This window comes from Aethina tumida, chromosome 1 (assembly GCF_024364675.1).
Source record: "Aethina tumida isolate Nest 87 chromosome 1, icAetTumi1.1, whole genome shotgun sequence".
Classification (NCBI taxonomy): domain Eukaryota; kingdom Metazoa; phylum Arthropoda; class Insecta; order Coleoptera; family Nitidulidae; genus Aethina; species Aethina tumida.
In genome coordinates, this window is record NC_065435.1 from 49,869,268 (window position 1) to 49,877,218 (window position 7,951).

Below are 7,951 nucleotides of genomic sequence, written 5' to 3' on the forward strand. Positions count from 1 at the left end.
GGGTGGAGAAGAAATGAAATACGCCCAAACGAGCGTAACAAGCCGTCACAACTTTCAACTGGGTGATCTAAACCGGACGAGCTCAAATTTCGAGGCCGGGGTAAGGCTGGTAGGTACGTTGGATGGTATGAAAATTCAGGCATATTTGAGCGTTCCTAAACAAAGCGGAGCCCGCATCAATGTTGATTTTAGATAAACGTTAACTCAAAATGTAAATAGCACGACCTCCAAACATTAATTAAAAGCGATATGTATATATATATGTATGTGAATAATTTTATGATTATAACTGTATGTATATGATTAGGTGGCGGTAACGAACACAAATGCCAGGCTGTTATACACAATTATAGGCGGATATTTCTGAGCACTAAATAAACTCATTAATGTATTCCGTAAATCGACATCGTATAAATAAAATACTAGTTTCTTGGGGAAACAAGTTTTGAGTTTATTGTTCGATTCACATGATATCCATAAATAATAGCTATTTATTGCTGTCACCAGATAACGTTACAAGTACTTGTTAGTGCGTACTTATTTTATCGCAGCTTATCAATATGACATACCTGTATTTACAAAATTTATGGTTAACAAAACATGTTTTACTTTATTGATAATCTACAATGTTTACAGGATGGAAACCCCACAATAAGAACCAAAGGAAGTTGGTTGATACAATTTGTAACATAAAAACAGCTGAAACCTTATCCATCTATAACAAGGTTGACGTTTCCTCAATTAAACACTATTTATGGTTGTATTTATTCACCATTCAACCGTTGTCATTGAGGAAGTACATGCATGACAATCATCCTGCTGACGCTGATTACACTAATTTTCAGGACACGCTATAAAAATATAAGCTTATATTTTTCCTTATCTTTTATCCCATTTAATTTTTAACTTAATATAGACTTTATTAGTTTCATAGTTGCCAAAAGAAGAGATTGTCAACCCCAATTCCGTTCCTCCAAAGGCCATGTGGCCGTTTTAATTAAGTGGATTACTACATGATGTTTACGCAAGGATCATGACACGGCCGTACCGTTAATCGAAGAGATCCATTTCAGTAATTTTGATTAAAAATATACACTACGATCATTATTGGTTTGGCAACGGCTTATTTTATTTACAAAAAGTTTCATAGTTTTCTTCAAAAGTCCGTCCCTGACTGAAATTCTCCGACTTCGTGCAGCTGTTCAGTATCGCTCCGTATGATTAAAATTTTATGGCTAAAATAAATAAGTGTATTAGATAAGCAATTTGCTTTAGTAAAAAATAATAAAATAAAGTTCTCGTATTTGCAGATAAGACGATAATCGTACGAGTGTTATAAACAGTAATGATAATTTTGATAAGCATGAAGATGTCGGAATAAATTCGACTGGGACCTCTTGAAAAAAGTAATAAATCGTAAAAGAGGAAAAGAGAAACGAAAAAAGATATAGAGGTGATTAAGATGAGATATGATGCCAGGCATAGAAAATGAATTTTGCGGCTGGCTCGGAGAGAGAACGCGACAGCGTACGTTTTATCGTTCTTATTTTAGTAAAAGGTTATTTGGGTTATCCAACCTCCCAAAGCGGAAACTAGTTTTGATAGCTCCTGCTCGGTAAATGTGTATGAGTGTGTGTGTGTGTTACAAACATCGCTCCCAAGAGTTATAAATAGCCGGTCGTCTATCACTGTCTCTGAGCGTTGCTATGTAGTTTATAACTCGTCGACAAACATGCACACTTTAAAATACTGTTCCTGCGAGTGTGCGTATTCGTCGTATTCGAAGCACAATATCCAGCTGGCAGAACGCTGCTCGGTTTTCCTGGTTAATGTTCTCTCTCGCGTATCGATCGTTTTCCAAGGTTTTAGCACACGGCGGAACCCTCTCTCGTCCTTCCCCTGGCCCTCCTGCTTGCTGTTCTGCAATTATTTTGGATTTCGTTTTGTGCAACCGGTTCGTGTCGGCCTGGAGTTTCATTTCCAAATGGATTTCGTCGTGTCATTTAGTTTGAAATCCAATTTTTTCCTCGTACCGAAGATTGGGGTAGGGACGGGATTGGAGGGGGGGGCGGTGACGGTGCAAAAGTGGAAAACGGCCAAAACCAATTTCGGTTCATTCTTTTCGAGAAATGCAAAAACGATTTGCCTCGTAACTTTGTTTAATAGGCTGCTTAAATATTCGTTATTAATTTCAATATTGTTCTCGAATTATAAATTACGTTCGTTTTCAAATGACCAATTGTAAACTAGTATAATAAACCAAAACAAATTATAAATATATGTAGCACTAATTAATGTATTCGTTATTCTAATGTATAAATTATAATTTGGTTGTGCAGCTGAAGTATTTTCACATGAAATATAATTCACCACAAAACACAAGTCTCGATGAATATATTTATCATTATTACGTTTTATGTTATTGTAATTAATTATGTATAAAATATTCTTTGAACTTATAAGTTAATTATGTATTTATTTAATTTGAAAGCTACAATGTACTAAAATAAAATAACGTATATTTTATCAACTGTATTTTATAGCAAACTTTGTCATATATTTTCAAAACATATATTCACCAACCTAATAGGATTTTATTGTGATTACTAATCATTATCACTATTTTTTACAGTCAGAGAATAATTTTTCAATACAATAAATCAGTGAGTCCAGAAATCTGGAAAAAATCCAGAGTTTGCCAAACAATATGTCAAACATTTATTTACTTACTTTAAAGGCTTTTGTTGTTGTTGCCTATTGTTAAGGTAATTGGTAAATTACAATGCTATCAAAAAACACAAAACTCTATCCTCAATCTCTTGTGTAAAAATAACTAGTTTATATGATATTTGTCTGGTTTCTGAACTCAGGACAGAAGAATTTCCGGTGACCTATTATAGTCAGAAAACTCAGAACATGTCATGTTAAAATTAAATATGGTAATTATACCTTTCATAGAAGTAAGTTTATTTTTTTATTAGTTGGTTAATTATGTTGATTCTCCAATAAGTTAGTAATAACATTTTTTAATGAAGAATCCTGATCAACTGATACTCACATAGTATCCATTAAAAAATTAAAATTATCAAGAAATTTAAATTATTTTTACGATGATCTCCAGGGACATTTTTACAAATTGTGACCGGACACACCAAAAACTCAAACATGTCTGGGTAAATCCAGTATGGTGACCCTAATTATGAGTGATGCTATTTCAGAACAGACAAGGTTATATCAATTTACTTATCATTAAATATTAAAATAATTGTTTTAAATAATATGTAAATTGTAAAACGTTTATGAAACAATTCTTTCATTTAACCAAAATGACAAATTGATCCAAATTTCTAAATAAAATGACAACTTAAAAGATTAAAAAATATTTTAAAATTGATATTAATTTTTTCACTTTATCCCTCTTTCTTATTATTTGACAATACCTCAACTTAGTTTTAATGTTAAAATTTGAAATTTCATAATGTTTGAATTAAATTTATCAACATCAATTTGGTTTTCACATCTGTTGACATTCCGAACAATAATTTTATACATGTTTATAAATTTTTTTACTATTTAAATATATTACGGGCTGTACAAGATCATGATAAAATATAAATACAATTCAATTGAAATAACAATTAATATATATACAATCTTATTATTTTTGGATAGTATTTGTATTTACTTAAATTTCAATGTACTTGATTTTTAACATTATTTTAATTGTTTGCATCATTGTCATCATAAACTTCAACAACACTTAGACTTTTTGTACTTTCAATTATTTTATTTTGTTCATAAAAAGATACAATAGGCTTATGGTAACTAAAGTAAGAAATGAAAATGTTAGAATATTTATCTAAGTATCACGTAAAAGCGACTTCGATTGTTGTTTTATGCTTTGTAGTACTGAGTTTTCGATCACTGGACATATTTAAATAAATTTTTCACTAAATCCATTCAACTTCACTTATAAGATATACACAGCACTATACGTCAATTGTATAGTTACAGATATACTGGTTTAAGCATGTCGGTGACGTGAACGCACGAGATTTCACCCATCCAAAGCACATTGCGCGTGCGCCAGTCATGAACATATCAATGACGCGAACGCATATTTCCCTACCAAAAAATGCCCAACGCGGCTTAAGAAGTTTTCACTTTTAAAAATACATTAAATCTATTATTATTTGTTAGGAAAGGCTAATTTTCAGTTTATACACTTTTGTTGACGGTATAAAAAACAAGTATGTTTTACTTTTGCTTAATAAACATCCCTTCTTCGATTGTAATTGGGAACCAAAATACATCACTTGATTTCAATACTTATCTTGAATTATTTGGGAAATTTACATCTATACTTACCCCCACGATATTTGGTATATATATATATACCGGAACACATCAGAAATAAAGATGATCCTGAAAATTTCGAATATTTCTATATAGAGATTCCTTTCAGGCGGCATTCTCCTCTATGAACCCTCAACTTTCAAAACAGTAATAGATATTAGCGTCAAACTCATTTCCGGCTTAGCTGGAGGCCTTTAACGAAACCACTGCATTAGTAAAATTTTACCTGATTTCAAAATCCTCTCAAAGGTACAGCTGTAACTCACCCTCTAGTTCCGGGATTTTATTTTTAAGGTTTAGCTTTCAGGTGCCTCTTGAAACTGTTCTGTTAAAAAGCCAGATCCAAGTAGGGTTGACTGATTATCCTTCTTGAGTGTTCAAGTTATCTTTGTCTCTGTGGATTTTTAAACTTTCCGTAATCTTAGTTACAATGTCGTGGAACAACTTCTAAGGTTATTGCTTTTTGGAAGTTCGTTTTATGTCTCAGTATGTGTAAATGGTGCTCTGTGTATTTTTGGGTTAGCCTGCTGCAACTTGTATTTTGCCGTTTGTAATGTTACATATTTTTGTTATGTTTTGACAATAATTTGGAAATTTTGTTTGTGGTCCTTAGGAGTGATATTTTCGAATTTCTTTGCTCTCAGGAGCTTAAATTTGAGCTCTTAATATAAAATCGAAGATAGTCCGCATTCCAAGTGGTATTTTTTTTTAATATTCGTACCAAAATACAAAACCCCATTATAAAAAAGTAAAAAAATAAAATATTTTTTTTTCATATTTTGGTCATAAATGAGTGCTAATTTTGTGATATAGCTTACAAAACAAGATGTTTAGAACCAAATCAATTAATTTTTGATGTACGTTACTTTTTCATTAGACAGCACCCCAAAAATCATTCGGAAAGTTAATGTCCATTTTATTAAGGACGACACTCTGTTTATAAAATAAAGCATGTGTTTGACGATCAATCAATGGCAAATTAACGAACTACTGACAGTTAATTTATAACAGCAAAAAACAACCTAAGCCTTGAATAATGATTTCAACAGAAAGATCGAAACGTCGACATATATATTAATTATGCAAAAACTTGACGAAACCCAAAAGTTTAACAGAACAAATAATGATCGCGAAAGTTTTTATACTACTTCTCACTCGAGCTGTTATTGATGAACAAGATTGGTCCTAGTCTCGTAAGATTTAAATCAACACTATGTGAGGCCAAGAACGGAACTTGAATAAGAGTACCTGGTGGAATCCTTCGTTTTATTTTTACTTCCAAGTGACTACTGAAGTGTACTTATTCTCTGTCCCTTTGCAATCCAAAATATGATATAATAATAAAATATTTATATAATAAAATCCGTTTACAGAATTTCCGATTATTCTGGGAAATCCTTTTTGTTTGAACATTATATTTAATCAATATTTTTTTTTAATAAACATATATTGTGTAAATAATAAATAAAAAATAATTAAAAATAATTATTTAATTTATATTTATGTGTTTGAGACTATAGAGAATATTGTATGTATATACATATTACTTTAGTTTGTATTTAGTTAATATTTGGTGTCTTACTTAAATTTAATTTAAAATATATTTTGTGTGTTTTATTATTTTATTTATTTAATTAAGTGGTTGTACTATTTTTTTCACTTATGTTAATATTTTATGAAAAGTTGGAAAAATCTAATTTGCATAATCAATTTTACAAGACACGTCGATAAAATATCGAGACAAACCCAACAGGAAGGAGGTGTTTGTCAAAATTAAATATTACGTTGTTACCAGTAGAAGTGGACGGACTGGTGCCAATTGCAATATTCCCTATGGAGTGAGACAAAAGTTTTCAGGAACTTAAATGTATAATCTAAAAAAATGTGGAGAAAAAGTGCCTTAAAAAAATAATAACGGAGCTACAATATATGTAGCTTGTTTGGAGTGTAAGAGACAATTAAAATGTACTAATACATCTAATCTAAAAAAAACAATTAGTAGTGCGCCATCCACTTATGTAGAAATTGATTATTAATAACTAGACAGTTTTAATTAAAGAAAATTTTAATAAAGACATTGAAGAAGTAATAAGGTAACTTTTATCTTAGTAAACAAATATGCTAGCATTGTCGGATTTTAATATTAATAATTCATTCCAGTGATACACTGTCTCCTAAGAGAAATAATTCTTTAACATAAAATGAAATATTATAAAATTTAATTATTAATTACTGCAATAATCACTCGACTTTTACAATTTTGTATTTTTTAATTTATTAAGCAGAATCTCAGCGTTTTAATTTAATTAAATTACATGTAATATTCATAATATAGCATTGCTAATAAATATTTATCTCAGATCTTAGTTGATGTTATTTCTCCTTAGTTGGTAAAACAATAAAAAATTAGCAAAATTGACTCGTTTTGTAAAATTAAATCGTTTTTTAACTACATAGTATTTTCGATTATATATTTTCTATAAATACAAATAATTTTCGAAATGGATTAAGTTTCTACGCTTATGTTCATTATTATATATCATAAAAGTTCAGTACACAGTATTCCAATTTTATGAAAACTGCATCATCAAATAGATCATACATGAAAAATAGTATTGATTATAATTGATGTTTTTGAAAAAATCAATCTCTTTGAGTTTCAGCATAAATAATTGCAACACTATTAAATATAACTAGAGTTTATGCTCGTTTCTTAGAACTACATGAATCAAACACTTTCTACTATGGTAATTAGTATTGTAATGGAAATATTCTGTAAGTACAGCAGAGTGTCTTATGAAGTACTCTATTAATGAGGTATTCAAGAGTCGGCCTCCGCAGATATACAGTAGGCTATTATGGTTGGAAATCTTCAGTATGGTCGTTAAATCTTTTGTGTTTATGGATAGTTCAGAGACAAGGTCATAAATTTCTGATACATTATATATCTTTGTTACTACATTTATTTGTACTACAAAACTTACTAGATAAGATACTGTTAATTGAAAAAAATATGTTTATTTTCTTCGTTACTTGAACTGGGATAAAAAATATTTGATTGCATAAGATTTATTGTTTATTGTAAAATGTTTAAAATATTGTATCAAAATGACAATTTAATCTAAAACAACTTTTGTAATACCTGATTCGTATTAAATAATTGAGTTGGGCTGAAAAGATCGTAGGCTAGCATAGAAAAATCTTTTTTTTTATAGAATTTGATTTTATTATTCATTATAGTTGGCTTTGAGAGCGATACAACGATTATAGCAGTCATAAAATTTTTCGATAGCATTTTTATAGTACGATTTGTGTTTAGCCTCAAAATAGGCTTCAGTCCACTCGGCTGACTGTCGGTTGGACTCCGGTGTGAAATGATGGACCCATATTTCATCCATTGTCACATATCCACACAAAAATTCGGGTTTATTTAGATTGAACGGCTCCAAACACTGCTCAGAATCATCAATTCGTTGTTGTTTTTGGTCGATTACCCAAATATTCATTCACGATATGTCCAACACGTTCCATTGATATCTTAAGGGTCTCAGTTATCTGCGGTTACGGTTATCCGAAATTATTTTGTGGACTTTTT